The sequence below is a fragment of the Tenrec ecaudatus genome, chromosome 4, assembly GCF_050624435.1.
Source record: "Tenrec ecaudatus isolate mTenEca1 chromosome 4, mTenEca1.hap1, whole genome shotgun sequence".
Classification (NCBI taxonomy): Eukaryota; Metazoa; Chordata; class Mammalia; order Afrosoricida; family Tenrecidae; genus Tenrec; species Tenrec ecaudatus.
In genome coordinates this window covers 116,785,914-116,812,730 of record NC_134533.1, presented here as the reverse complement: position 1 = coordinate 116,812,730, position 26,817 = coordinate 116,785,914, and the positions used below count along the sequence as shown (strand labels likewise).

Here is a 26,817-nt window from a genome sequence, read left to right as displayed (position 1 = left end):
CTGTTTAGGGAGCGGACAAAGTCAAGGGACTTGAGCTGGTGGCTGAGCTCCTCGAGATGTTGAGGTCGGTTCTAGAGAGTGACTTATCCTCGAGCCAGTGACACTTCGGCCTGGCGTGTCTTGACCTGGTATCTCACCGTGTGGGGTGGGAAGGCTCACCTGCCCGTGTCTCGTGCTGGGTGTGGGAAAGTCACAGGGACACAGGGGGGCCCTACTCCCCCAGAGGAGCTGGTTCTCTATCTTCCTGACTGCCACGCTTTGGCTTGCCCTTGCCTTTGGGATGGCAGGCAAGGCTGGGAGCATTTGGTCTGTGAAGGATGGTGAGGAGAGGGATGAGGAGGGCCGTGTGGTCCGGCACTGCATGAGCCAAGCAGGGCACAGTGCAGACTCACTCCGCATGCTGACTGGGACTGGTGGATTGGTTTTGGTTTTGCCATGCAGCGGCTAAAGGGTTCGTCAGGATTCCAGCTAGCCTTGCTCTGTGTTTGATGTTGGGAGAGTGGGTTAATATCATGTTGTAGATGCCCCCCACCCCCAATGGAGCTGCTCTTACCGAGAGCCTCTCGTTCTTTACTGGCAACCCCAATGCAAAGGGGTGCTTCTGACAGGAGCCATGTCTGTTGACTGCAAGAGAGAGGTCCCCCGGTCTTCAGGATGCCCCTGGATCACTGTGTACATCCTTGTGGGTCCCCCACCTACCCCAGCATCTCAACTGTCATCCTGGTATACCCCGATGCCTTTTCTTCCTTTCTCGACCAAGGCCCCTTGCTTTCCTTCCTGTCAAGTGGAGGGACTTGACTAGATGCTCTCTGAGTGGCTCAAGTCACACAGATGCTTGTACGAAATGCTAGGTTTGCAGGGTAGCTGGAAGGACATGACTTCTACAGGTGGGACCTCTAGAGCAGGAGTTTACAATCCTGCTACATGTTAGAATCCCTGGAGAGCTTCCCCCACCTTAAATAGCACACCTAGCCTCCCCCCCCCCCAATCAACAGACTCTCTGGGGTGGCACCTGGGCACCAGCATCTTGTCAAAGCTCCCTCGGTGATTCCGGTGTGACGTCAGGCGAGAGCACACTGCTCCGGTGTGTTCACAGCAACCCGGCAGGGGCCTCTCCTTGAGATGGTCCTTGGTGTGTTGCTCCAACACTTTTTCAAGCTTATTTCCATTTCAGGTGGCAGGTGGACAGGCTATTGTAACTCCTGACTGCACAGGGCTCAGAAGCTACATGGGCAGAGCTATTGATCCTGTCTTCTATAAAAGAGCAAACTAATATGGATGGTTGTGGAGGGTGTGCTGGCAGGGAGGTGGGCGTGTGAGGCAGGAGGTGGAATACCACTGAGAGATGGGAAGGAATGGAGGCCTCTGGGGCTGGGGTGCTGCAGGAAGGGGCAGGACACAGGGGGGATGCTGGATTCTTGTCTCAGAGGGGTCATGCAGGCAGTGGGCTGGTGAGAACCAGAGAAGGCTGGACCTTGGCAAAATGCCCCTGGTCATGATGGAGTTTGACCTGACTGCCCACTCAGTGGCCTCGGATCTCAGTGGGTTTAAAGAACAGGAGAGAAACGTGGTGTTCCTTCTACACATCCGTTCACGATAGACTCAGATTTGCACCCATTAAAATAATAAGTGCTTACTACAGGTAAAGCTCTGCGCTAAGAAACTTTCACATGGGATCACATCTTATTCTCACTGAAAGGTCCTGTGTGTGTTTTTCCCACCACCACTCTACAGAAGAAACGGAGGCCCAAAGAAATGAAGTTGTGTGGGCCACATCTATGTTAGCAGAGGGCAGGGCCTGTGATTAGAACACAGAACTGCCTGCTGGCACACTGATACCAGTGTATCCAATAAGTTATCCAAGTACTGCAATCAAAGCTCAGTTGGTTTCTAAAACAAACCAAAGCCATTGAGTCAATTTTGGGGAGGGTGGGAGTGGGGGAGGAAATCATTATTGACTTTTCGGGAAAGCTTGCAGAAGCTGTGGGCCAGGACAGTCATTAAGATTATTATCTACAACCAGAAGAGCTAGCTTTCAAATTTATTCCACTATTAACTAACGCGATATCCCCACCCCGATTGTAAAGTGGGGCTAATGGTTGGGTTTGGTTGAAGTAAGGATAACATGAATCAATCTGTGTAAACGTTTGGACCACTTTCTGGCCTTCGGTCATTGCAGTGGTTGTTAGGGGCTGTCCAGTCGGCTCTGACTCATAGCCACTCTGTGATGGACAACAGAAGGAAGCACCGCCCGGTCCTGCGCTGCGCTCACAGCTGTTTTAAATTTGAGGTCACCCAGTCAATCCCTTTTGTTGAGGTCTTCCTCTTTTTCACTGCCCCTCTGCCAAGTGCAATGTCCTGGAGAGACTGCTCTCTCCTGACAACATGTCCAAAGTACACGAGATGAAGGCTCAGCATCCTTGCTTCTAAGGAGCATTCTGACTGTACTGCTTCCAAGGCCGATGGGTCATTTCCTTTGGCAGTCTGCACTACTTTCCATCCATAGCTATTACTATTACTACCGAGGACCATGCATAGCTATTATTCTGAAGATTAAGGAAAGGGGTGCTTTCCCCTTTGTGCCTCCTGTTGCCTGTCGTCATGCATTTATATCTCCTAACAGAGCCTAGACTCCGTTTCCCAAACTTGGGGACCAGGCTGATCCATCGCCATATCGCTGGCTCTTAATATGCTGCCTTGACCATTGGAGGGTTGTGGCGGGTGGCTGGGTGGATTCTGAAGAAAGATGGTGAACAGTGTGGACGAAGGCAGTGAAATCAGGAAGGACATGGTGGTGTGGGGTAAGAAGAAGACCAGATCAGACGGAGGGAAGGAAGGTTCATCTGACTCCTGAGCTTGGCAGCTGGAGCCACCGAGTTCCCCTCGGGCAGCCCTTGTAGTTGGTGCTTCAGGGCAGCTTTTGATGTCAAGGCTGGGCTGGTGGCCCCACAGGGCATAATTATCTGGAAGTAGGCTTGGTGCTAATCTGCAGGGCTGTGTTAAACTTTGCTTCTGAAGAACCCTTTCTTCTCCTTCAGCCTTGGAGAATTTCCCTCCCCTGTGCAGCCCTCCAGCCCCATGCTTAACTGTTCTAGATCCTTCCACTGGTTCGTTTTAGATCCTGGCACCGTCTTCCAAAGCACAGGAATCCCATCTCCTGGTTCCCCGAGGAACCAGGAGAGAGCCAATGAGAGCAGAGTTGTGCTCCCCCCCAAGATATCGCAGGCCCTGTAGGTGAGGGTCCAAGTCTTGGCCCCCCATGTTGATAGAGTTATTCTTGGAAAATGCAGATTGCTTATAGATTTTTCTAGAAATAGGATTTTTTGTCATCCATACCCATAAGACACTCAGAGTACATGGTGTGTGTGTGTGTGTGTGTGTGCGTGCGTGTGTGTGTGTGAGAGAGAAAGACACACACAGAGAGACAGAGACAGAGAGAGATAGCTTCTCCTGGAGAAGGAAGAACTGAAATGTAGGAAGGACCTTAGACCCCCAGGCTTCTGCAGCAGGGAGGACTGTGCTCACATGGACCTCTGGCTCTGCAGCTCTGGGATCAGATTCTCCACCAGCCACAGGGCCAGAAGGAGCAGGTGCTGGGGAGAGGCGACCTATAAGGAGGTCTTTGTGGGCCAACCTAAGCCCCCGGGAGCAGCCCTTGGAGAGAACAGGTGTCCTGAGAGGAGGGGACCCAGCAGGCAGGTGCAAACCCCTGAGAATGGGGAGCCAGCCCTTCAATGCCTTTCTCTGAGGGGATTTGGGAGGCATTAAAGGCTCAGGGCCACATAAGCAAGCTTTGTGGTTGGGTATTTGCAGTGCAGCCAGCCACTGGCAGTTCTGAGCTGGGGAGGGGCAGGTCCACCTCCTGGACTGGTGAGAGCAGCACTAACCAGCTTGCCTCCCAGTCCTCCCTGTCCCAGCTAGCTGTCATCCTTCAGTCTGGCCATTTAAAGATGTCTGTGCAACAACACAGAGGGCCTCACCGTGGCCCGGTGACTGCCTACCTCTGGCTTTTCTTACGAGGGACGTGGTTGGATGTGACTGGGTCTCAGGAGTAGGTGGGGTGGGGGTAAGGGAGCCAAGGGCTGTGCACAAACATAAATTAAAATTAAGGCCTCCGTGAAGCTGAGATATGGCTTAATTTCCCATCTGCACAATCACCATTACAATGCATGTTATTGGATAGAAAAGTAAATCCAGCCCTGTTCCTAATAGCTTTTAATTTCCACCAGACCCGATTATATCGATGTAGGCTCCTTGTGGGAGTTTCCCAGCATGCTCTGCACCAGCATCCTGACTGGCTGCTTTGGCCCCAGTGGGGAGTTTTTGGACACTGCTCAGATGCTGGCCAGATGTGTCTGCTGGTGGAAGCCCAGCTCAGGCCCTTGGTCCATGTGACCAGGGCTCTTAGATGCTGGCTTGTCATCATGGGGCTGGGAGTGCAGCTGGATGATATGGAGGTTGGGGAGGGAGAAGGTAAGGCTAGAAGCGCTTTGGTTAGAGGACTCCTTTCTAATAAGGCCCCTTCATGACAAGCATTCCTATCAGGCAACACTCTGTAATTCCAGCCTGCTTCTGTCCAAGATGAAGGCCAAGTCAACCTACCAGTCTTTCTCCACCTCCCCAAGGGATTGCCCCAGAGCACCGGGGCTGCAAGTTCCCCATGGGCGTTCATACCACTTGACATTCACTCATGTTCTCCCCTCCGTCCGGTCTGCACGGTCCCCTCCTTCCCAGTGGCACCCTATTCACCCTCTGTCCTCTCTCCCCTTCCTGAGGCCTCCAAGCAGGACTGTCTACTCCACTGGCTCCATTCCTGCTCGGACTTCCCTCATTCTGCCTAACATGACAGGCAGTGATTTCTGTCTGTCTGTCTGTTGCCAGAGGGTGTTCAACTACATCTTTTATCCTCAGGGCCAGCCTAGCATCTGTCACTGAGGAGGAGGAAGAATAATATTAATAACAAGATTAATGATAATACCTGTCATGTTTTGAGACCTGCTTTATAGTAGGCACTTTAAATATATTATCTCTAGTTCCCACAACAACCATTTAAGAGAGGTAACATTATTATTATTTTGTGGTCCCATTCCCAATTTCATAGCTGAGGACAGGCTGCAGCTAAGAAGGTATGTGGCCTGACCTTGAACTGGGGTCCTTCAGGTACCTCTACTTCCTGCCACCCCACTAGAGCAGGCTTTTCCTAGGAAATCCGCTTCTCCATTGCTTTCTTGGGAGGGTTGCCCCCAGCCCTGTGCTGACCTCTGGCTGTGTGTGCAGAGACTGGTAGCTTTACCATTTCTGACGATTTCCAGCTTAAACGGCTAGTCTAGCAGAGAGGCTGTACTGGGCACTGGCCCTGTGTTCGGCTCAGTGGAAGGAACACAGACCTCTTTGCCTCCAGGGAATTTAGCATTCAGCTCACGCCACTGGCAGCTCTGATGGACAGGGATGAATAATCTCAAAACAACCCACGAGCAACATATAATCTTGGTTCTGGCTTTGGAATTTAGATGAGATGGATTAATTGCATTTGCCTCTAGTTGACACTGAGGTTCCTTCGTAGGCTGAGTCTAAACCAGTTTTGGGTGGTAAAGTGGGCAGGGGAGGTAGGCACGCACAAGAGAAGAGGTGGTGAGTGGAAATCAGTTTGGTCCACAGGCAGGTGCCCTGGGGACGGGTTAGAGCTGTCCTGTGGTCCTGCCTCCCCACTCCCTCCTCTCCCTCTCCTGATGGCTCTCAGGACACAGGCATTCAGCCACGCCTGGTGGACTGTTCTTTGTCTAGAATCCACCCATGTTTCCATGGTTCCAGCATCCTTTCTTCCACGAGGCCCCTCCTGATTTCTGCTAAGATTTAGAAACCACCCCACCTTCTGGTGTTGTTAGGTGAATTTTGACTCGTAATGACCCTGTGGAGCCCTGGCAGTGTAGGGAGTTACAGGCTGGGCTGCTAACCATAAGGTTGGGAACTCCTGCCTGTAAAGAGGTACAGTCTCAGTAGCCCAAAGGGACCATTCTGTTGGAGTGTATGGGGCTCACTCTGAGGGGTGCTGATTCGATGATGCAGATTTGGTTTTTGGTGTGGGTGACAGTGGCACTGGTGCCCATAGAGTTTTCTAGGCTGGAATATTTCTGGAAGCAGATCACTAGGTTTTTCTCACCTAGAGCCACTGGGTGGGTTTGAACTGCCAACCTTACGCTGACATGGTCAAGTGCTGACCTATTGTGTCCCCAGGGCTGCCCCCTCCTTCTAGGGGAGCCTTTCCTGAACTCCCTCAGAACTCTGTGTGTTGGTCCCCCAAGAGTCCAATCATATTTGTCCTGTAAAGTGATTTCTCTGGAGAGCAAATGTTTTGAGAATGATGAAGGCAGCGAATGTATAAATGTGCTTGACCCAATTGGTGCATGTATGGATTGTGATAAGAGTTGTATGATCCCCCAATGAAACGGTTAAAAAAGAGAGAGAGATTTCTCTTTCAGCGTCTTCTCCCCGTACCACACAATGTATCAGGACCAGAGTGCTCCTTTCATTCAGACTGCCCTCCCTCCTGGGATCACGGAGGATGGTGGGCCGTAATGGCGCTCCCTCCCTCGGGGCGGCTGTGTGCATCGGGAAGGGGACTGACTGCCTTGCGTGCCAGCGCCTCAAAGAGCAAACCCACATCTGCCTGGGTCTTATTTTCTCCCAGTGCCTGAGCCCCAGTGCTGCTCCCTGTTACCTCCCTCCTCCCTCACAGTTGTGTGGTCTCACTGACCCCTCCCTGTGACCCCCAATCCCTTCCCCACTGTGTGGAGGAGGAAACGGGGCAGTGGGGCGCGGGGACTGTGTGATGGAAAGAGGAGCAAAGGGCAGGAAGCACACATGGACGTGGGGCTTCAGAAAGCTCGCAGAAACATGGACATCAAAGATAGTGGCCTTTGTCCACAACTGTATCGAGGCCCCTTTGTGCTGGGTCATGCCTGTGCTCAGGGCACTGTGGTAGGCACCTGCCTGCTTTCTTATGTCACCTACGTGGGGGTTGCTGTGTGTCAGAGCTGACTCAACAACACTTGACAACTGTGTTTTTGTTGTAAATTGCTGTGGAGCTGGCTCTGACTGGCAGTGACCTCGTGGGTCACCAGTGCAATGGTGCTTGTTCACAACGGCTGCTCTGTCTGGAGCCACTGCTGTGCCTGCTGTGTGGTGCCTTCTAGCCCAGGAGGCTCATCTTCCAGTGCTGTATCAAATAGGAGTCTATGATGATCTAGAGCAGCAGTTCTCAACCTGTGGGTCGTGACCCCTTTGGGGGTGGAACAACCCTTTCACAGGGGTCACCTGATAGATAATAGTAGCAAAATTACAGTAATGAAGTAGTAACACAAATAATTTTATGGTGGGGGGGGTCACCACAGCATGAGGAACTGTATTAAAGGGTCACGACATTAAGAAAGCTGAGAACCACTGGTTTAGAAGGTTTGCACTGGCTACTATTTCAAAGTAGATCCCCAGGACTTTCTTACTAGTCTTTCTGAGTCTGGAAATTCCAAAGAAAGTTGTCTACCCTGGTTGGCCCTATTGGTTTTTTATTACTGGGGTGTAGCGTGCAGCATGGTAACAGTGCTGTGCAGCTGCCAGCCTGCAGCCAACGGGCAGATGGGTGGTGATGACCGGGAACAGCAGTTACTGATGATGTGACCGAACACCCTGGTGCACTGAGCCTGTTCTCACTCACAACAAACGGGTTTCCAGAATACCCATCTTTACGAGGACAGCGTCATATTTCTTCTGAGGAGCGACTGGTGAGTTTGAACCTCTGACCGTGCAGTAAGCAGCTGGTTGCCTAACCCACAGTGCCACCAGGACTCCTATATTGCGCAATCATGACTGAGCTCTTTGGTGTGTCACTTCTTTTCACCTTGGCAAGTGTTGTGATGCTCTCTGCTTTGCCCCAGGCGCACACAGAGCAGTCCCTGCCCAGGGGCACCCCATGAGGATGCTCTGGGGCAGTGGGATTAACTCCTACCTCTGTGGACCGCTGCTCACCCTATGCTGTCCCTCTCCCCCTCCCCACCCCCCAGTTATAAAACCCTTTCACAGGCACCATTGACTGCATCGCAACTTCTAATGTAACAGGAAGCCCGTGAAGGGTGCCCCCAAATTCTGGATCCGCTCCCTGCTCTACAGGAGCTCCTGAGACCTGACTGGAAGTGCGAGCGGCAGCTGGGCAGGACCCCTTCCAGTAGGGGTTGACTGCTGGCTGCTGGCTGCTTGGTGGTCGCACGCCAGTGGGCTGGTTCCAGCATCCGCAGTGGTTCCTCAGCCAAGCAGAAGTGCCAGGTGCCCCTGGCGGTGTGTGCATGTGTCGTGTTTTGCTTTTCCATTTGGTTCATGGCAGGTGCCTCATTTCCAGGGCACCTACTGGGTGAATTTCAGCAGATTTAAGACGATTGCAGGCAAACGCCCTGCCCTGGGATCCCGCCGTGGCTGTGGACATGGAGCAAGAGTATTGTTTGGTTAAGTTGGCACCTCTGTAAGTTACCCTGAAATCAGAGCGGAATTCTTTATAGAAGGTTATCCTACACATAAATCATCATTAGACTACCTCATTTTTGTTTAATGCCTACCTAACTGTGCTGTAGTCTAAAAATGTGTGTTTAGTGAAGTCAAAGGTTGCAGGGAAATTATAGGGTTTTCAAAAACCCATTTGCTTTGCTGGTGTTCACATCAGAATGAATCTTGCCTTTAGCTCTCAATCTCATTGCAAACATGCGGTACCGCTCCCCGGATTCTGGCATTTAATGTAGGGTAGCATTTCTTCAGAAGAAGCCAGCGGTGCCTGCAGGATGGCAGAGCTATGTATAGACGGCACTTCCTGCCAAGCCCGTGATTTTGAACTCTGTTGCGTATCACTGCGCTTCTCCGCCAGAGCCTGAGCCCCGGGGGGGGACGCTGCGGCTCAGAGCAGAAGTCTGCCTGCACTCACAGTGCCCAGCCTCACTGGGAGCCAGCAAGGGGTAGGTGCCGGGGTGATAGTGGTTGAATGTCCCCAGGGAGGGGTGACCAGCACTTTGGATTCGATGGTAAAGGGGATGGGTTAAAAATAGGGGAGGGGAAAATGTGCAGGTTCGAGGTTCCATGGCTGTGGGGATGTGGCCATCATTTGTTCCTGTGAGGCCTCCCATAATGTAAGGTCAGCAGTTTGAAACCACCAGCCGCTCTTTGGGAGAAAGACACGGCTTCCTACTCCTGTAAAGAGCGACCGTCTCAGAAACCCACAGGGGCAGTTCTACCCTATCCTATAGGGTCGCTATGAGTGAGAATCGACTGGATGGTAGCGAGTGAGTGTGAATGACCTTGGGGCCCCTATTTTGAGAGTGAAGCTGGAGCAATCCTGAAAGAGCCTGGGCTCTGTCCTTACAGAGCCTTGGGATCCAGTCCTGGCGCTGCTTCTGACTTGGCCCATGACCCTGGGCAAGTCCTTTGGACCTCTCTGAGCTTCAAGGCCCTCAGCTGGGCAACTTAGAAATGACACTTCTTTTCCCCCTTCTCTGCATGGAGATATTCTATGTGGCTCTGCTCACTCTTCACTGTCCCCCTGGGTGGGAGGCAGGGAGGGAAAGAGCCTCAATGGCCCTGTGTCCACAGTGTCCTGGACTTGCTGCTCCCAACAGGGTTTTCAAAGGGTGGGTGGGATGCAACACAGACCCCTGAAGGGCCTGAGCCCAGGAAGGGACACACTCTCGTTCGCTAGCAGCATGAATCTGTAGGTGCTATACCACATCTTATGTTGCTCTCACTCCCTCCATCGACCTAAACCCCTAGGTTGGTATTATAAGCAACAGCCAGTTGATTGCATTTTTAGTTCAGTCTTTGATTTGACAAATGTTTGTTGAGCACTTCCTGGGTGAAAGATGCTGTGTTATACAGACAGTGATTCCCAAGGGTCTTTGCTTGAGGATCTCAGGAGATTCGGAGCCATTCCTTTTCCCACACACAAAGATACTCATTTTAATTAGGACGTGTGTGTGTGTGTGTGTGTGTGTGTGTGTGTGTGTGTGTAGACACAGGATGTGGGGTAGGATTTATACACATTGAACATGCACATGGCTGTATCACTCCATCCCCATACGCACACACTGCTGCATGACTATCTCCGAAGCTCCCAGAACTGAGATGGGAGACAGACATCCAAGGCTCTGAAAGGGAACCGCCGTGGGAGTGCGCCCAGCTCAGGAGTGTGTTTGGGTGAGCTGAGGCTTGTATGTCAGGTACTGATCTTTCCTCTTCAGCTCAGAGCCCTGTTCCCTTCCTCTCTTCATTCCCTGAGCAAGACCAAGGGCAGTCTAGTTTTATAAACTTATGGGCAGCCTGGGATCAATCACGGTTTGGTGTAGTGGGTGATATGCTGGGCAGTTAACCACAGGTCAGCAGTTCGAATCCACCAGCTGTGCTGTGGAAGAAAGATGAGGTTTTCTGCTCCATGAAGATTTAAAGTCTCAGAAACTCACTGGGGCAGTTCTATTCTGCCCAGAGGGTCACTAGAAGTTGACTTGATGGCAGTGAACTTGGGAGGATTTTAATAAAGTCAGACGTTTAAGGAGCCCTGTGGCACTGTGAGGTATTGGGCTGCTCACCACAAAGCCAGGGGTTTGAATTCATGAGCCCCCATGCAGGAGAGAGGTTAGGCTGTCTGCTCCTGTAAAGAGTCATAGCCTTGGGAACATCGTGCAGTCCAAATGTACTCAGATCAGTGGCAATGGTTTGGGTTTGGGCTTTTAATCAGGTGTTGGATATAGGACCTCCAACTGGTTCATTCCAGCTCAACTGCCTGCTGAGAGTCTGCCTTTCTGCCCAGGATATACTGAATCAGAATCTGCATTTTAATAAGATTGATAGATGATCTCTGTATACATAATACAGGGGTATACATAAGAATCACCTGGGGTTCTTGTTAAAAATGCAGATTCTGATTCCATACAACCTGGATGGAAAGGCAGGTTCTCAGCAGGTGCTCACATCTGAATGGTCAGTTCAGAGCCCTGCTTAGATGTCCCTGGGTAGTAGTACAAACAGTTAAGCCCTTGTCAGTTCACAGAAGGGTTGGCACTTTGAATCTATCCAGAGGTACTTTGGATAAAAGGTCTGGTGATCCATTTCTGGAAAATCTTATAGAAGCCAGTTCTGCTCGGACACACATGGGTGTCTGAGAGTCACAGTCAACCAGATGATGAACATTTAAGAAGAGCATGGGAATGTGGGGAGGCCGGGCTGGTGGTCTTTGAGGAGCTTGCTGTCTGACAGGCAAGGTGAACTTGGAACAGGATGTCAACACAAGGCAGGAGATGAGCAGGGATGGCCGGGGATTACACTCCCCAGAGCTGGGGAGGTGAGTAGATCCTTTTTCTGTGCTTAGAAAAGGCAGCATGTCGCCTAGAGCTGGGGGAATGAATGGGTCAGTCAGGCTGAGGTCTGTAGGGGATAGTGTGCTAGGCCAGTCAGCTCTAGAGTTTAGAATCACTGAGAGAACTTTCATAAAACACCAATGCCCAGGCCTAGCCCCTGAGCATTCAAATCAGGATCCCTGGGTTTAGGATCAGGAGCCCTGGTGGCCCAGTTGGTTAAGCACTTGACTGCTAACTTAAAGGTTGGCAGTTTGTGCCCACCTGCTGCTCCAAGGGAGAATACTGAGACTCGGGCCCAGATCCTCCGCCGGTCACAGTCACAGGTGGCATCTGATACTTCAGGGGCAGCACATCTCTTCACTTCCCTCTGGCCTGTGTCCCAGGACACATGGAGAAAGTGCTCCTCCCTCTACCCCTCACCCCGCCTTCCTCGTGAGCCTACCAGGGGGCATGCCCTCTTCGTGGCTTGTTCTTGTGACAGGGAGCATCCTGTCCATGCTTGGGTTGGGATGTGAGGCTTGGAGGAGGGCCGTGCCCACAGCCACAAGGAGAGTCAGAGTCCAAACTGAGGCCCTGCTGTGTGAGGGCCCAGTGCTGCTGGGAGACTGGAGCCTGAGGGCCACCGCAGAGCCCTCACACAGCACTAACCGCCTGCAGTCCTGTGCTGGTGGCGTGATGTCACGCCATCCAGTCCCCGTACTGCTGCCTTGTCACCTCATTTTACAGACAGGCCAAGGAATACACCCACGGTCACAGAGTGGGTTAGAAGTCACGTGAAATGCATGCCCAAGGCACTGGGCTTCAGAGTCCACGCTTCCCGTCTAGGCCACGAAAAACCCTAGGACAGACACTCCGTGGGAGGAGGAAGGGAAGACCACCAGGGGCCAGCCGCAGCCTGGGGACCGGGTGACCAGAGCTGAGAACACCTGAGGGGAGCCCGGGCCCTCGAGGCCTCGGCCTGGGCCAGGGCCAAGCGCGCGGCTCCACTTCAGAGCGAGTGTGTGGAGAGTCTGGAGGCCTGGCGTGAAGGTAGGTGGGACCCCTGCCGGCTCCTCCCTGCCTCTGCCTTCTGTCCTTGGGATTATTTTTCTAGTCGTCACAGCTCTTCCGGAGGGCAGGAGGGAAAAGCCTGTCAACATGGGGAGGGCAGGCCTGGAGGTTCTGGGTACAGTCCCGTCACTCAATAACACGGTGGCCTCTTTCTGGGTAGCACTTCTTATCTGTAATGAGGGGGAGTTGTACAGAAGCTCTCAGAGACCCCTTCCAGCTCAGTCCACTTTGACAAAAGGGGTCTGATGGTGAGCCCATGCCCCTAAGGTGCTTTCAGTCTGTGAGGGAGAGGGGCAGACTGAGACAATCTCTCTGATGTGCTTGTACGCATGCTTCCAGTCCCTAGGACTGCCGTCGCGAAAATACCACAGGTGGGTGACTTTGGAGCAGATATGTATCTTCTCACGGTCTGGAGGCTGAATGTTCCTATTAGGTTAGGGCCACGGCAGAGACCCCCTCTCCTGGTTGCTGGGGCTGCTGGCACTCCATGGTCTTCCTGTCCTCTGCTGCTTGTCGATGCGTCTCTATTGAGTGTGTGTCTCGGTATCTAGTCTCATCTAATCACTCAGAAGTAATTAGGTTTAGGACCCACCTTACTATGGTAGGAGGTCATTAACACAACCCAAGAACTCCCCTCACCCCTCTCTACTTCCAAACAGGGTCATGTTCAGAGGTACTGGGCCTATGACTTTCATAATATCTTGGGGAGACAACAATTCAGAAAGAAACTCTTGGATGTGTGCACAAAGAGACATGTTCAGGAATCACCCCAGCAGCTGTGTTTGTGGTAGCAAAACCATGGGACACATTCAGTCTGGGGTATCCGATGTTGCAGGCAAAATGCTAACACTGCGGTGTGTTGGGTGCCCTTGAGCTGATTCAAACACACAGTGAGGCATGGGGGGGGGGGAGAGGGGAGAGTGAATGGCCCCACAGGGTCTTCCTGGCTTTACTCTTCTGAAAGCAGACCACCAGGCCCTTCTCCCCTGATGCCACTGCATGGGTTTGAACCACAGACATTTGGGTGAGCAGCCAAGCACTTAACCATTGCTCCACTAGGGCTCCTTATACAGTACATGAGCTAACCCCAAGGCCACACTCATGGTGACCCGGAGTAGAACCACCCCATAGAGATTTTCACGATTGTATCACCTTCACAGAAGCAGGATGCCACCTCTCTCTCCTGCAGAGCAGCGGGTTGGGCTTGAACTGTCAGCCTTTCAGTTAGCAAGGCAGCTCTTAGCCACTGTACCACTCCAGCTCCTTCTAGGCCAGCAAATGGCATGGACACATCCTACAACATCCTGCCTGGAAAGAAGCAAGTTGCAGGATGCATGTGTTAGGATACCATTGGTATCACGTTTGGAAGCATGCAGCGCAGGGCTGTTCCTCGTTTGTGGGGGTGTGGCAGAAGCACAACAACGTGCACAGAGAGGATAAACACCATATTCCAAGGAGCACTCGTGTCTCAGGGAGGAGAGAAAGGGCTCGTGGAGGAAAATAGAAGGATTTCTGGCATATCTTACCTCTGACAATATTTTTTTTGAAACATCTGGAGAAACTGTAGCCAAAAGAAACAAGGATCTTTTAATTTCCACACCATGTGCAAAGTGCTGGGCACGTGGGTGAACCCCAGTGGTGCAGGGGTGTAAGTGCTGGGCTGCTTTCTGAAAGGTGGGTCGTTCAAGCCCACCAGCTGCTCCAGGGGTGGAGAATGAGACCGACCGAGTCTCTAAAGAGTGCCTGCTTTGGAAACCCCATGGGGCAGTCCTGCTCTGTCCAGTGGGGTCACTATGAATCAGAATGGATTCATAGGGCAGTGGGTTTGGTTTGGGTACAGGGAGTGCAGAGAGGAGAATTTTGGCAAAAATGAGATTTGGGGGCTGATCCTAAGGGAGGGTGTGGGGGTGGTAAGGGAGCAGGTCCACATCCCGAGAGGCCAGCTTGCCCTCCGTGACGTGATGTGGGGTGGCGTGGCCTGCTCCCCTGCCCCTTTTCCCTAGGCCACCTTGGGCCAGGGCCTCAGAGTTGTTAAATAACAATTAAAAGTGGTAAGAATATAAGAGGAGGAGAGACATCTCTGTCTCGGGATCCCATTGTAATCTGTTTCCTGGTTTAATGAGAGCCTGGAGACCCAGCAGGAGGCCTTGGAAAATTAAGAATACCGTTGTATTTATGGGGCTGCGAGGCCTCCTGGCCTGGCTGCTCTCAGAAGAGCTGGGAACCACCGATGTCCTGGCAGGGCTCCCCTCTTCTGCCCCAAGGGACAGTCCGCCGCTGCCAATGAGCAGGGTAAGCAGGGGCTTGCCTGTGCTTATTCACTTATCTGTCATGAGCAGTTTCACTTGTTGTTTTAAGCATATCTTATGGGGGTCCTCTGTCCCTGTCAGGGATTGTCCTTTTAAAAAGAGACTTTGTTTGATTCTGGAGGAAGGGGCTGTGGGGTTGGGAGAGAGGAAGATGCCCAGCCATTCCTAGAAGCAGAGTCTTGGATTGTTGCAGATTAGTCAGTAAGCATCAGCAACCTGTGCTTACCTTGCTTAGTGCATAACCAGACACTGAGTGTCCAAGGCCTGCAGATGAGAGGCCAGGTAGAGAAAGGTACCGTGAAGGTCAGGCCCCGGGTGGTCACCGGTACTCAGAAGCCTGTACCTTCAGCTCAGATTACAAGAGAAGTTGGAGTCTAGTCAACAGAGAAACCCGAGAGGGGGAAGGCGACCCCCTGGCCCATAGGAGCTGCTCTGCGCCCTGGAGAACAGAGGGTGGACCAGGCAGAGGGCAGGGCAGGAATGGCCAGCTGCTGCGGTTACACCTTGGCTCTTGAAGCACTCCTCAGAAACAATGGTTTCCCCTGTCCTGCCCTCTGCTTTATTGCCCTCACTGACTGGCAGTGAGGCACCTACACGGGGTGCAGTGACTTGCCCTCCCAGGGGGCACCTACAGATGGTAGAATTTGTTTTGTCAGGGCTACCAGGGGGCTTGGAAACCATGGAGTTCAATCACAAACCAGTTGCCATGGAAACAACCCTAACTCATGGCGACCTGTGTGCCTTAGAGTGGAATTATGCCTTGGGGTTCTCGTGGGTGCTTGCTGGGAGCAGATCGCCAGGCCTCTCTGACAAGGCACCTCTGTGTGGACTGGAAGATGCCGACCTCTTGGTTAGCTGCTGAGCATGTGACAAGTTGGTATCCAGGGACTCTGATGGAATCCAGTACATTGTTCATTTTATAGACACAATTTGTGGTCCTGACTGGGCCTGATCCCAAGATCTCAAGAGGGAAGCATCTTGCTACAGAACACACCCTGCCTCCTGCTTGACAAGGAGCACTGGTGGCATAATAGGTTAATAGTCAGGCAGGTACCCACAAGGTCTACAGTTTGAAACCTTCAGTTGCTTCCCAGGAGAAAGATGAAGTTTGCTACACCTACAGAGTTATAGTATCGAAACCCACAGGAGCAGGTCTACCCTGTCCTATAGGGTCGCTAGGTGTCGGCATCCACTCGCTGGCAGTGAGTGAGTGGGTTCCCTGCTTGAGGAGTCCATCTCATTCTCAGAAGGGGGACTTAAGATCCTCTAAGCTTTAGCAGGGGGATAGGGAGCCTTTTCTCTGCCAAGGGCCGTTTGGATACTTGTATCATCATTCTTGGGCCACTCTGGTCAAACATTTCATTAACTCACTCCTAAAGCGATGCCTAGAACTGCTTCTCTGCTGTGAGGTGTGTGATGTTAGCTGATATTGATTTCTCAGGCTTTACACGTCCTTGGGCTGAATGTTCCCCACCCTTACTACAAACAAACCAAACTAAACTCCTTTGCCACTGAGTCAATTCCGATTCCTAGCAACCCCATAGGACAGGCTGGAACTGCCCCAGTGAGTTTCTGAGACTGTTGCTCTTTCAGGGAGTAGAAAACCCTGTCCTTTTCCCACGGAGTGGCTGGTGGCTTAGAACTGCTAACGTTGCGGATCTCAGCTTGACTCATAAACAGTGCACCACCAGGGCTCCTCCTACAGCCAATCTAAAGTCTGGGAGTAACAGAGAACACAGAATCATTGAGTGTGTGGACAGTACAGAGTTTGTGCCTGGTTTAGTATATGGAGCCACATAAAACACATGCCCCTGGGAAGTTACATATCAAATCTCTCTTAAGTGGAACTCTTTGGGAAACCCCTGAGTGATGTTGGCAATGGGCTGGTAAATTGGTGAACCGGGCATACTCTGTAGACACAAGGAGATATGGGTGCAACTTTCTTTTTAAAAAAAATCATTTTATTGGAGGCCCATACAACTCTTATCACAATCCATACATACATCAATTGTATAAAGCACATTTGTATATTCATTACCCTCATCATTCTCAAAATATTTGCTTTCCACCTAAGCCCCTGGCATCAGCTCCTCATTTTCCCCTCCCTCCCCGCTCCCCTCTCCCTCATGAACCCTGATAATTTATAAATTATTATTTTTCATATCTTACACTGTTCAACGACTCCCTTCACCTACTTTTCTGTTGTCTGTCCCCCAGGGAGGAGGTTATATGTAGATCCCTGTAATCGGTTTCCCCTTTCTACCCACCCTCCCTGTATCACCACTCTCACCACTGTTCCTGAAGGGATCATCCATCCTGGATTCCCTGTGTTCCCAGTTCCTATCTGACGGGTACAGCTTTTCCTTTTCCGTAAAGCAATTTGACAACATGCATCTGAAGACTTGCAGTGTGCCCTTATCTTTAGGGGCTCTAACCTTAAGAAGTCATCAGAGGTGGCAGTAAAGATTCCTGTTACCAGCGATGTGATTTAGAAGAGTCAGGATCAAAAATCCTAAAGAGCCAATGACAGAGAAATGATTAAATAATTTATGGTACAACAATGCACTACAAAGAAATCTTTCATTGTAAGGTTTTGGTTACATGAAAAAATGTATAATAAGATGTAGAGAGGAAAGAACCTTTTAAATATGTGTGTGTGTGTATATATATATATGTAAGTATGCCATTGAGTCAATTTCCACTCATATTAACCCTGGACAGGGTGTCTGAGGCTATAAATCTTTATGGGAGCAGACAGCCTCGTCTTTCTCCTGCAGAGAGGCTGGTGAGTTTGAACCACTGATCTTGTGGTTAGCAGTCCAAAGCTTACCTGACAGCCAACGGGGTGTTTTATTTGTTGTGGTTCCATCTCATAGCGACCCCTTGTACACTAGAGAAAAACACTGCCTGGTTCTGAGCCACCCTCGTAATTGTTGTATTTGAGCCCTTTGTTGCAGCTGCTGTGTCAATCCATCTCCTTGAGGACCTTCCTCTCTTTCTCTGCCCCTCACTTTACCAAACATGATGTCTTTCTCCAGGGACTGGTCTCTCCTGGCAACATGTCTGTGTTAGACAGGGTTCTCTAGAGAAACAAAACCAGGACACTTATGATTATACATATACACACAGCACGAAGGAATACCCCAGCTAATTAGTCCACACAGGACTCACCTCAAGTCACTTCAGTGGGACAGTTAATATACTGGAATTCCTTCAACTCAAGAAGGCTGCTAGGACCAAGGTCAAGGAAGCATACAGCTGAGTCTTCCGTAGAGCAATGCAGGCAATCCAGCCACAGGCAGCAAACAGCAGCACCAACAGTCAACCAGACACCAGGGACCAACAGTCCCAAGCTCAAGCGATGTAGACACCAACAGTGTGGCCAAACAGGTCTCTGAGGGACTTTAAGCTCTAGCGACATGATCCACAGCCATTTATCTCTTTGCCCTTCAATCAAACTGCAATCTTATTAATACCACATCTTCATTTTGGCCATGTTGGCACAATAAACCTACTTATCACAATGTCTGAAGTAAGTGAGATGACGTCTCACCATCCTTGCCTCGAAGGAACATTCAAGCTGTACTGCTTCCAAGACAGATCTGTTTGTTGTGTGTGTACATGAAAGGGCTTCAAAGATACTCGGAAAAACTCCATTATCTTTTAACTTTATTTCTCCACGAACTTTTTGACACCCCCTCATATGTAGTAGGATCAATCCCAAATGGTTAAAAAAAGACATGTGATATGTCCTAGGTGGATATCTTGGGGAGAACACTTTCAGTCTTCTAAGGACGAGCCTTTCACTCCAGGTAGGGAGATCACGAATGATTTCTGATATCTTTCCTTACAACTTTCTGAATTGTGCATGTCCCTTTTCTTTTACCACGAGTGTGCGTGGAGAAGAATAAATATAAAATGGTTTTGAATACCGAAAGGCTTATTTCAGTGTAGGTACCTCACAAGATAGCTCCTGCTATTGCTTTTTCTTAAAGTAAGTTCTGCTTTGATGATGTTCCTCCTTATCCCAGGCTCCATTTTGCATCCATGAAATTCGCTCCGTAAACCTTCCTGACCTCAGTCCGGACCTGTGCAGCCTGGATGCGTGTCCAGGCATGCCTGAGGCACCCCTCCGCTCCTGGCAGCCTCTCACCCTCCCCTGGCCTCCTCCTCTGGTTGAATCCTGTGATTGGGTTTGGTCTGATCCCACCCTGAGTGCCACTTCTGTCCAGCTCTTCCTTAAAACCCAGGGGCCAGGCAAGTGCCCTGCGCCTGCTACAGAGGGCAGGGCAAATTATACAGTGATGGTCACTGTACCACGCAGACAGGGACTCGGCTTTCCCTCAGCCACCTCGCAGTGTCTGCTCCTCCTGAGCTTATTGACTCATGATAGCACTGGGTCCTTTACCAAAATTTCTCATTTGTAAAACAAGAACAGCAGTCTTTTCCCATAACTCAGATTGGGAGCCCTGCCTCTTAAGAGCGGTACAAGTGAAAAAACCCAATCCCCTGCCATCAAGTGGATTCTGACTCATGGCGACCCTACAGGGCAGCTAGAACTGCCCCCTGTGAGTTTCTCTTTATGGGAGTAGAAGGCACCGACCAGCTGAAATCCCAGTCTCACCTCCTCGGAGATGTCCTGTGGGCTCCCCACGATGTAGCAAGTGGATGTTTACACTGGCTCCCACTGACTCTCCCCCACTGCCACCTTCTTGTTCTGTACTCTGTGCTTTGGGGGAAGGTCTTCATGTCCAAGGCATGCCTCTGTTGGGGCAGAACTCAGGGCCAGGTGTAGCCTGTCCTATGAGTGGACACCAACTCGTGGTGATGCCATATACAACCACATGACACATTGACCGCCCTCCACTGTCTTCACGGCCACAGCATGCCCAGGTCCACTGTGTTCTGCATGTCTTCCAATGTGGACTGGAGCCCTAGTGGGACAGTGGATTCCAAGTTGGGCTGATAAGCACGAGACACTCCTCAGGGGAAAGACGGGGCTCTCTGCTCCATACAGAGTCACCCTCTCGGACACCCACAAGGGAAGGGCTATTCCATCCTGTAGGGTCACCATGAGTCAGCTTTGGCTTGATGGCAGTGGGTTTGATTTGGTCTTGTAACGTGTGTGTGTGTGTGTGTGTGTGTGTGTGTGTTTGTCAGGGAGGTGGGGGAGGTTGGCCATTCTCCAGTTCTATGCTGGACAGTGTATAAGCGTGCTTCCAAAAATCATGGAGATATGGAATGAAAAGATAATGGAATCTTTAAAAATAAATAACAACTAGTGAAATCTTCCCTTGTGCTTGTTGAAGTACCCTTGTACTTCCTTGTGATCCATAGGGTTTCCATTGGTGAGCTTTTGGAAGTCAATCACCAGGCCGTGCTTCCTAGCCTGCCTCAGTCTGGAAGCTCCACGGAAGCTTGTCCACCATGGGGCCATGTTGGTATTTGAAATACCTGTGGCGTGGCTTCCCAAGTCATAACAGACCAACCAAATGACAGAATGAGAGAAACCTAACAGCCAGGCCCCTTCTCCTATGTGGCTCCACCGCAAAGCAGGACTTTCCTACTCACAGGGTGGGGCCTTTCTGCAGGACGTAAGGTTCAGTTGAGGCAGTGGTTCCGGTACAGGGATTCCTTCGCACTGGGGGTGGGAGTTCACTGCTAGACTGTCCCCTTGCTCTGGGGCCAAGTGCTCCTCTATTTCAATAATGTCAGCCCCCTCCCCACTCCCAAAAAACCATTTGGAAGTACCCCTATGGGTGGGGTGTGGGGAAAATGCCAGCCCCCCACAACTAATTGCGGGTTCCATAGGTACAATTTTATGGCTGAGATACATAAAGATTATAATAAAGTCATAGAGAGCATGAGAGATAAAAGACAGATTGAAATAATGGATTCAGACACGTTTCATGGTAGCGTGCTCACCTCAGCCCCACTTGGTGGTCCATGTGGAGAGGAAGGAGGACAAGGTGAAAGGGAACAGGGGTGCGAGGAGAGGAGAGGAGAGGGGGAACCGACAAGAGGCCAAGAGGGGAGCCTGAGAACACTCTTTATTGCTAACCCAGACCTATATACCTTCAGGGGAGGGGGTGCAACTTGGGAGAAATCTTTCTGTTTCCCACAGTGGGGGAAGTTGACCATCTGGTTTTTTGATTCAATGGAAAGAATGTGTCAGGATTTCCTAGGAAGGCTGACAACACCAAGAATCCATTAAAATTGTGACTTTAGTCTTTCTGAGTTGACTAGGCAAACGGACTGCAGTGAGGTGGTGAGGTCACCCACGTGAAATCAGTGGGATGCCATCAAGGATGAGGCAGCAGCCCTGGAGGGAGTCTCTCTCGTGGAGTTTCATGTTGGGCACACTGCCTGACACTCAGCACACCGTGTGCAAACTGGTGATAGTGGTAGTAAGCTTTATTTTGCTGGTGTTTTCAGTTTCTTAATTATCCTGCATCTCAACCATGGCCCCTCCACCTTCTAATATTTCCCCAGGGTCTCGACCTTTCCCCTTCAGGGTAAAGTTCTTCCATTAACTGTGGAGCCAGTGGTCAGCTCTCAGAGACTCCTGGCCCCAGGGAATGCTGCCTGGCCTTGTACCCCCTCTCCAATCACTTGTGGACAGGACCCCGTGTGATCTGTAGGGTTTTAATGGACTGATTTGGGGCGATAGATTGCCAAGCCTTTATTCCTGGTTTGCCTTTGTCTGGCAGCTCAGCTGAAACCTGTCCAACACAACAAGCCTCCATTGACATAGCGGTCATGGCTGTGTCAGGTGCGTGGGTGGGGAGTCCAACCTGAGTCTCTCTCATAGAAGGAGAGAATTCTACCCTGGTGAACTGCTAGCGTCTCCGGTCCTGAAACTGGTGCTGCTAAACGGTGTGTCCCCTCCTGCATTCTGGGCAGGTCGTTGGAGGGGCTCCAGAGGAGCCATGGTAATGCTGAGGGCTGAAGGCCGGCTGCTAAACCCAAGGTTAGGTGGTTCAGACCCCTGAGCCACTCCTGGGGAGAAAGATGAGGCTGTCTGGGACTGTAAAGATATACAGTGTCAGGGAAACCTGCAGGGTGACTGAGTTGGGTCCGACTGGGGGGTGTGGGTTAGGTTTGTTTGGGTCGCTGTGAGCCAGCACAGCCTCTAGGCAGTGAGAGAAAGAGCAGCAGCTGTAAGTGCTGCCCAGTGATTTACAATAGCGATCACGGCAACCTTCTGAAGCATCGCTCCCTCTAACCACAGAGCCTGACTTTGATAGCCCATGGGGTCGTGCGTCCCTGCTCTGGCCATGGTAAAGCTGAGAGGCCCACAGCCAGGCGACCAGTTTCTGACCGATCCAGGCCATCCCCTGACTCACCTCTGTGGAGGGAGCTCAGCAGGCTGGTGCCTGTGTGTGGAGTCAGGAGGCTGTGCTGTGGGAGCCGTGGGAGCCATGGGGAGTGGGGCGTGAGGACATCGGTTAGGCAACTGTGGTTTTCTGTGAGTGAAGAGGTGCCAGGAGAGCACTGAGTGGCCCAGGTAGCTTTGTTGCACCCTTGTGCTTCCTCTCCCTCCCCTCCAAATGACTTTCTCTAGAAGGGACTCCAATTATAAAGTCACTGCTTCAAGAGTAGCTGAAATGGGGTGAGCCTGTGAGCTGTCACCATCAACTTTCAAATTCTTCCTCTGCTTACCGGTAGGGAGGAAGCCACCTTTGCTGTCAGTGGCCTTTCTCCCTCTCCTCTCTATTAGACAGTGTGTGTGTGTCCACCCACCTGTCCATCCATCCACCTCTCACTGCCCACACCCATTCCTTCCGGGTCTGGGCCCTGTGTCCCGGCCTGCAATAGAGTCATAGCTCTGGGAGACAGGGAGACAAGGAGAACTTTTGACACGAAGGTGTGGAAGATCAAGGAGCAGTGGCTGTTGAGGGGAGAGGGTGACAGAGACAGAGTGATGGCAGTGGGTTGAATTAATTCCCTGGTGTCGGATTTAATGAAGGCTGCCTTCTGCGCTGCTCAGAAAGGCACATCCTGGCGTGATCGGCACTCGGCGCGCACATGGCTCCAATTAAGAGTTTCTGCATCTCTCAGGGGCAGGTTGTCTTTGCATCTCTAGACTCTGGGACTTCTCCAGCCCCTCCCCAGTTTCATCAGGTCAAAAGTCAGGGACTCCTGCTCCTCTTAAAGGAATAGCATCCTCAATGCCACCACCGTTTCATTCGCACGCAAAGCCCCACAATGAGCAAGGAAGGCCAAAGAAGGGCCTCGTGGAATTCTGGTGCTGGCGAAGAATACAGAGACGTCCCAAGGACCGCCAGGAGGTCGTGGTGGAAGAAAGAGGACGAGGCTTGATGAGGTAGATGGACACAGACGAGTTAGCAAACACAGCAGCGATGGTGAGGATGGCGCTGGACCAGGGGGTTGCCTTGTTCACTTGTACATGGGGTTGCGAGGAGTCAGAACTAATTTGAGGTCACCTGACAACGGCAAGGTACACATCCTCGGTGGCCCCATTCACTTCCGTGTTCTTGAGTTGTCCTTCCTAAGGCCCGTGTCTCAGCTGTACACACAGTGCTGCCGACTCCACCTTGTCCTCCTTCCCTGGCTGAATTCTAGAAGCACAGAGGCTTAGAATGGGGAGGGCACCCTGGAGATGCATCTGGCCCAGAGTCACGTGGTTAGTGATAGAGTCGGAATGAGAACCCAAGTCTCCAGAACAATCTCTCCAGCTTCCCACGTCTGCTGTGGCAGCAGGCAAGATGAGTGACAGCTCCTTCCAAGGGTCTTCCGTCGAGGTGCCAAAGGCAAGCCCCTCTAAGTCACAGGACTCAGCTGCTGTTTAAGGGGATTCTCAGAACAACAGCTGAAGCAAAGCAACTTAGAATCATATCCTACTTGACAATCAGCAAAAGTGTGCTTGCATCAGCTCATGTGGCTCTGCTCACTGTGGGGAAAGCTGAGCAAGACCCCTGGGTTTGAATCCCAGCTCGGCCACTAACTAATACATGACCTTGTGCAACCTCTAGTGCTTAACTTCCCAAAGCCTCCTTTGCTTATTTGAACATTGGGAATAACGCTCATTGTACACGTTTGTAACAGATGAGGCTCTTGTGAAGGCTGAGTGTCTTAGGCTTGGTTCTCCAAAGAAGCAAAACCAAAGGAGACGGATCTGTACCAAGGAAATGGCTCACACAACTGTAGATGCTGGCAAGTTTCAAATCCAGGGACTCAGAAGTCAGACTGAAGGCTTCTCTGAACTCATGTAGCTTCAGGGAAAGATGACCCCAAGGTCAGCAGATCAGATAGCAGGCTACTGTCCGCCAGGGCAATGGATGCAAGGTTAGCAGGTGAGATGCCAGGCTGTTGACTCTGGCTGCATAGGCTAATAGCTCTGAGACTCCACAGCACAATTCAGATGGATCTATTATTCTCTGGGCTTCCTTACTCAGGGTCCAGCTTTTTGTCCCATTTGAAAAGCTGAATCCTGACTCTGCATCTGGGTCCTCATTCCCTGACCTCCAACTGCTTGGACTTTGCCAGTGTGTGTGTGTCTGTGTGTAGTCAGATAGACAGACAGACAGATATAGATGAAGCAGGACACACACACACACACACACACACACACACACACACACACACACACACCCCCGAGGAAGCTCCCTGTTGATTGATTGGCAGCTCATAGTAGACCTCATCATGGGAGCAATGATGTATCAGATCTCAGTGTAGTTGCCAAGCCACAGAGAAGCCTGACCCAGCCAAGGTGACCATCACAACTTGAACTGGCACACTCAGGCTTTGAGATTAGGTGGCACGACCTAAACATGGCACTGGCCAGTGGCAAAGGTGTTCTTATCACTGGCCTAGGCTCCTCCTCTTTCTGCTCCTTCATCAGCACCATCATCTTCATCATCACTGTATTGAAACAACAGCAATAGTTGTTGTCTGCTGACTGTGACTACCCCCCCCACCCCCATGTGTGTCAGAGGAGAGCTGTTCCGCAGGGTCTCCAATGGCTGGTTTTTCAGGTGGAGATTGCCAGGCCTCTCTTTGGCCCAACAGCTGAGAGTGTGCATCTTTGCATCACCCATGGCTTGCTCCACTGTTGTTCAGGTAGTTCCTGATTTAGGACATATTCAAGATCTTCTGGATTGTTTTTTATCTCTCCTTTACATTGTATCCTTAGTCCTGTGTTTAGCATACTGGGTTGCAGCTCATAATTTGCTGATGTTGGCATTCTCATGCCAAGCCCCAAAGACAGAGATCGGGGTTATGAGGATAGCCAAAGGCAATAATAATGAAAATGGAAAAGTACAAAGAAGGCATCTGATTTGCGTCACAGCTAACTCTGGATGGAGCCCTGGGGACGGAGCCCCATCCTGAGTCAAGGGTGGCTATGCTTGCTACCATGGGCCTGTCTTTCTTTTGTGCCCAGAGCCCTGGTGGCATGGTGGCTACATGTTAACCTGCCAACCACAAAGTCAGCAGTTCAAAGCCACCAGCCACTCCAAACGGGAGAAGACGTGACTTTCTACTCTCATAAAGAGTTACAATCTTGGAAACACACAAGGGCAATTCTACCCTGCCCTGTAGGGTTGCCTGTTAGAACAGACGGGATGGCAATGAGTCTAGTTTCCTAGTTTTGCCCTTTGTGCCAGGCACAGTGCTAAGTACCCAGTATGCTTACTAACCCTGAAGGCTGGCGACAACCCTCTGAGTTAGGCTTTCACTTTGTTCCCATTTTACATCTGTGGGGTTGCATTGCCCAAGGTCAGTAACTATGACCAGTTTGGGCAGGATTCTTGGCTAGCTACTGTCTGGGGTTAGAGCCTCACTGGGGCAGCCGTGGGTCAAGTGAGGGAAGAGGCCAAGACATACCTCCTCCTAGCAGGTGTGTACACAGCCATGTGCTCCATCACCCTCTGTGTACCAGGCTCTCCTGGGGACTTTCCTGGGTACCTTTCCCTTCCCGCAGAAGCCTTGTGCAGAGCCCCACCCTGACCATGGGATTCACTCACAATGACCAGAAAACATGCTGCTGCTTCTCCGTTAGTTCTGGGGACTGGAAGCTGAGGTCCAGAGAGGAAGTGGTGCTGAGCAAGGTCACACAGCATCTCCACGAACCCTGAATTCTGACCCCCAGCCTGTATCGCTTCCCCAGCCTCTCTTCTGAGTAACAGGGCCTCAGAGAAGCATCTTAGTCCCTATGCTGGCCTTCTTGGATGGAGAGGTTTGGAAGAAGCCTCTTCAGGGACCCCTGCCCTGCAGGATTTGTCTCTGAACCCATCCTGAGGGGAACACTGTTGAGATGCACTGGGAGCCTCCCCAGTCCTCCCTCTTGATGGACGAAGTTACTACAGGAACCCTAATGCAAGCTGCTGGGTCGTAAGGACACAGATGGCAGTCTCACCCTGCAGATCCTGGTGGACAGAGCACCTTCTCACTCAACTGTGATGTCCCCAGGAACCACTCTCAGCTTTTTCTGTCAGATAAAAGGGGGCCCCAGAAACAGGGCACCTCAATTCCCGGTGTGGAGTTGGGGCTTCTGCCTTCCATAGAATGAACACACACACACACACACACACACACACACGCACGCACACAGCAGAAAGCCCGTGGACTGATGCTGTTAGATAACAATCAGGTCAGGAATACCTTTCAAGAAAGCCCTCTTAATAAATTGCTTCCACGGGTACTTGGTCCCTGTGAGAATACCATTCTGGGAAGCCCTGTTGGGAAGTGAACCCTGCTGCAGACTTAGGGCTGGGAGCCCAGTTGCCCAGTTTTCGAGGAAAACTGCTTTCGTTGTTCAGCCTCACTGGGAGAGACCGGGGCCAAGACCTTAAGTACATTTCTGCCACTCCTGTGGCCTTGACCTTGACCAGGCATGCTCCTTTGCCCACAGAACCCCTGCCTTTCTCCCCACGTGGTTCTCAGGTTGCCTCCTAGCTGCGGCTTTGGGGGCATGTGCTGGCCCTGTGGCAGGGCCTGGGCTCGGCACCCAGAGTGTCTTTGAAAGGTCAGCCCTTTTCTCTGCTTCTCCCAGGCTTCCCAAAGAGATGGTGCCTTTTCCTCTTCCTGCCTTCCTGCCCGTGCCCAGAGCTGGT

The 26,817-nt window shown here is 51.4% G+C and overlaps 1 protein-coding gene across 1 annotated transcript in view; it reads left to right on the top strand.

Annotated features, from left to right (window-relative positions):
* Positions 1–26,817, top strand: part of DSCAML1 (DS cell adhesion molecule like 1) — a 391,665-nt gene that overhangs the window by 25,738 nt on the left and 339,110 nt on the right. The gene's annotated exons all lie outside the window — the stretch shown is intronic.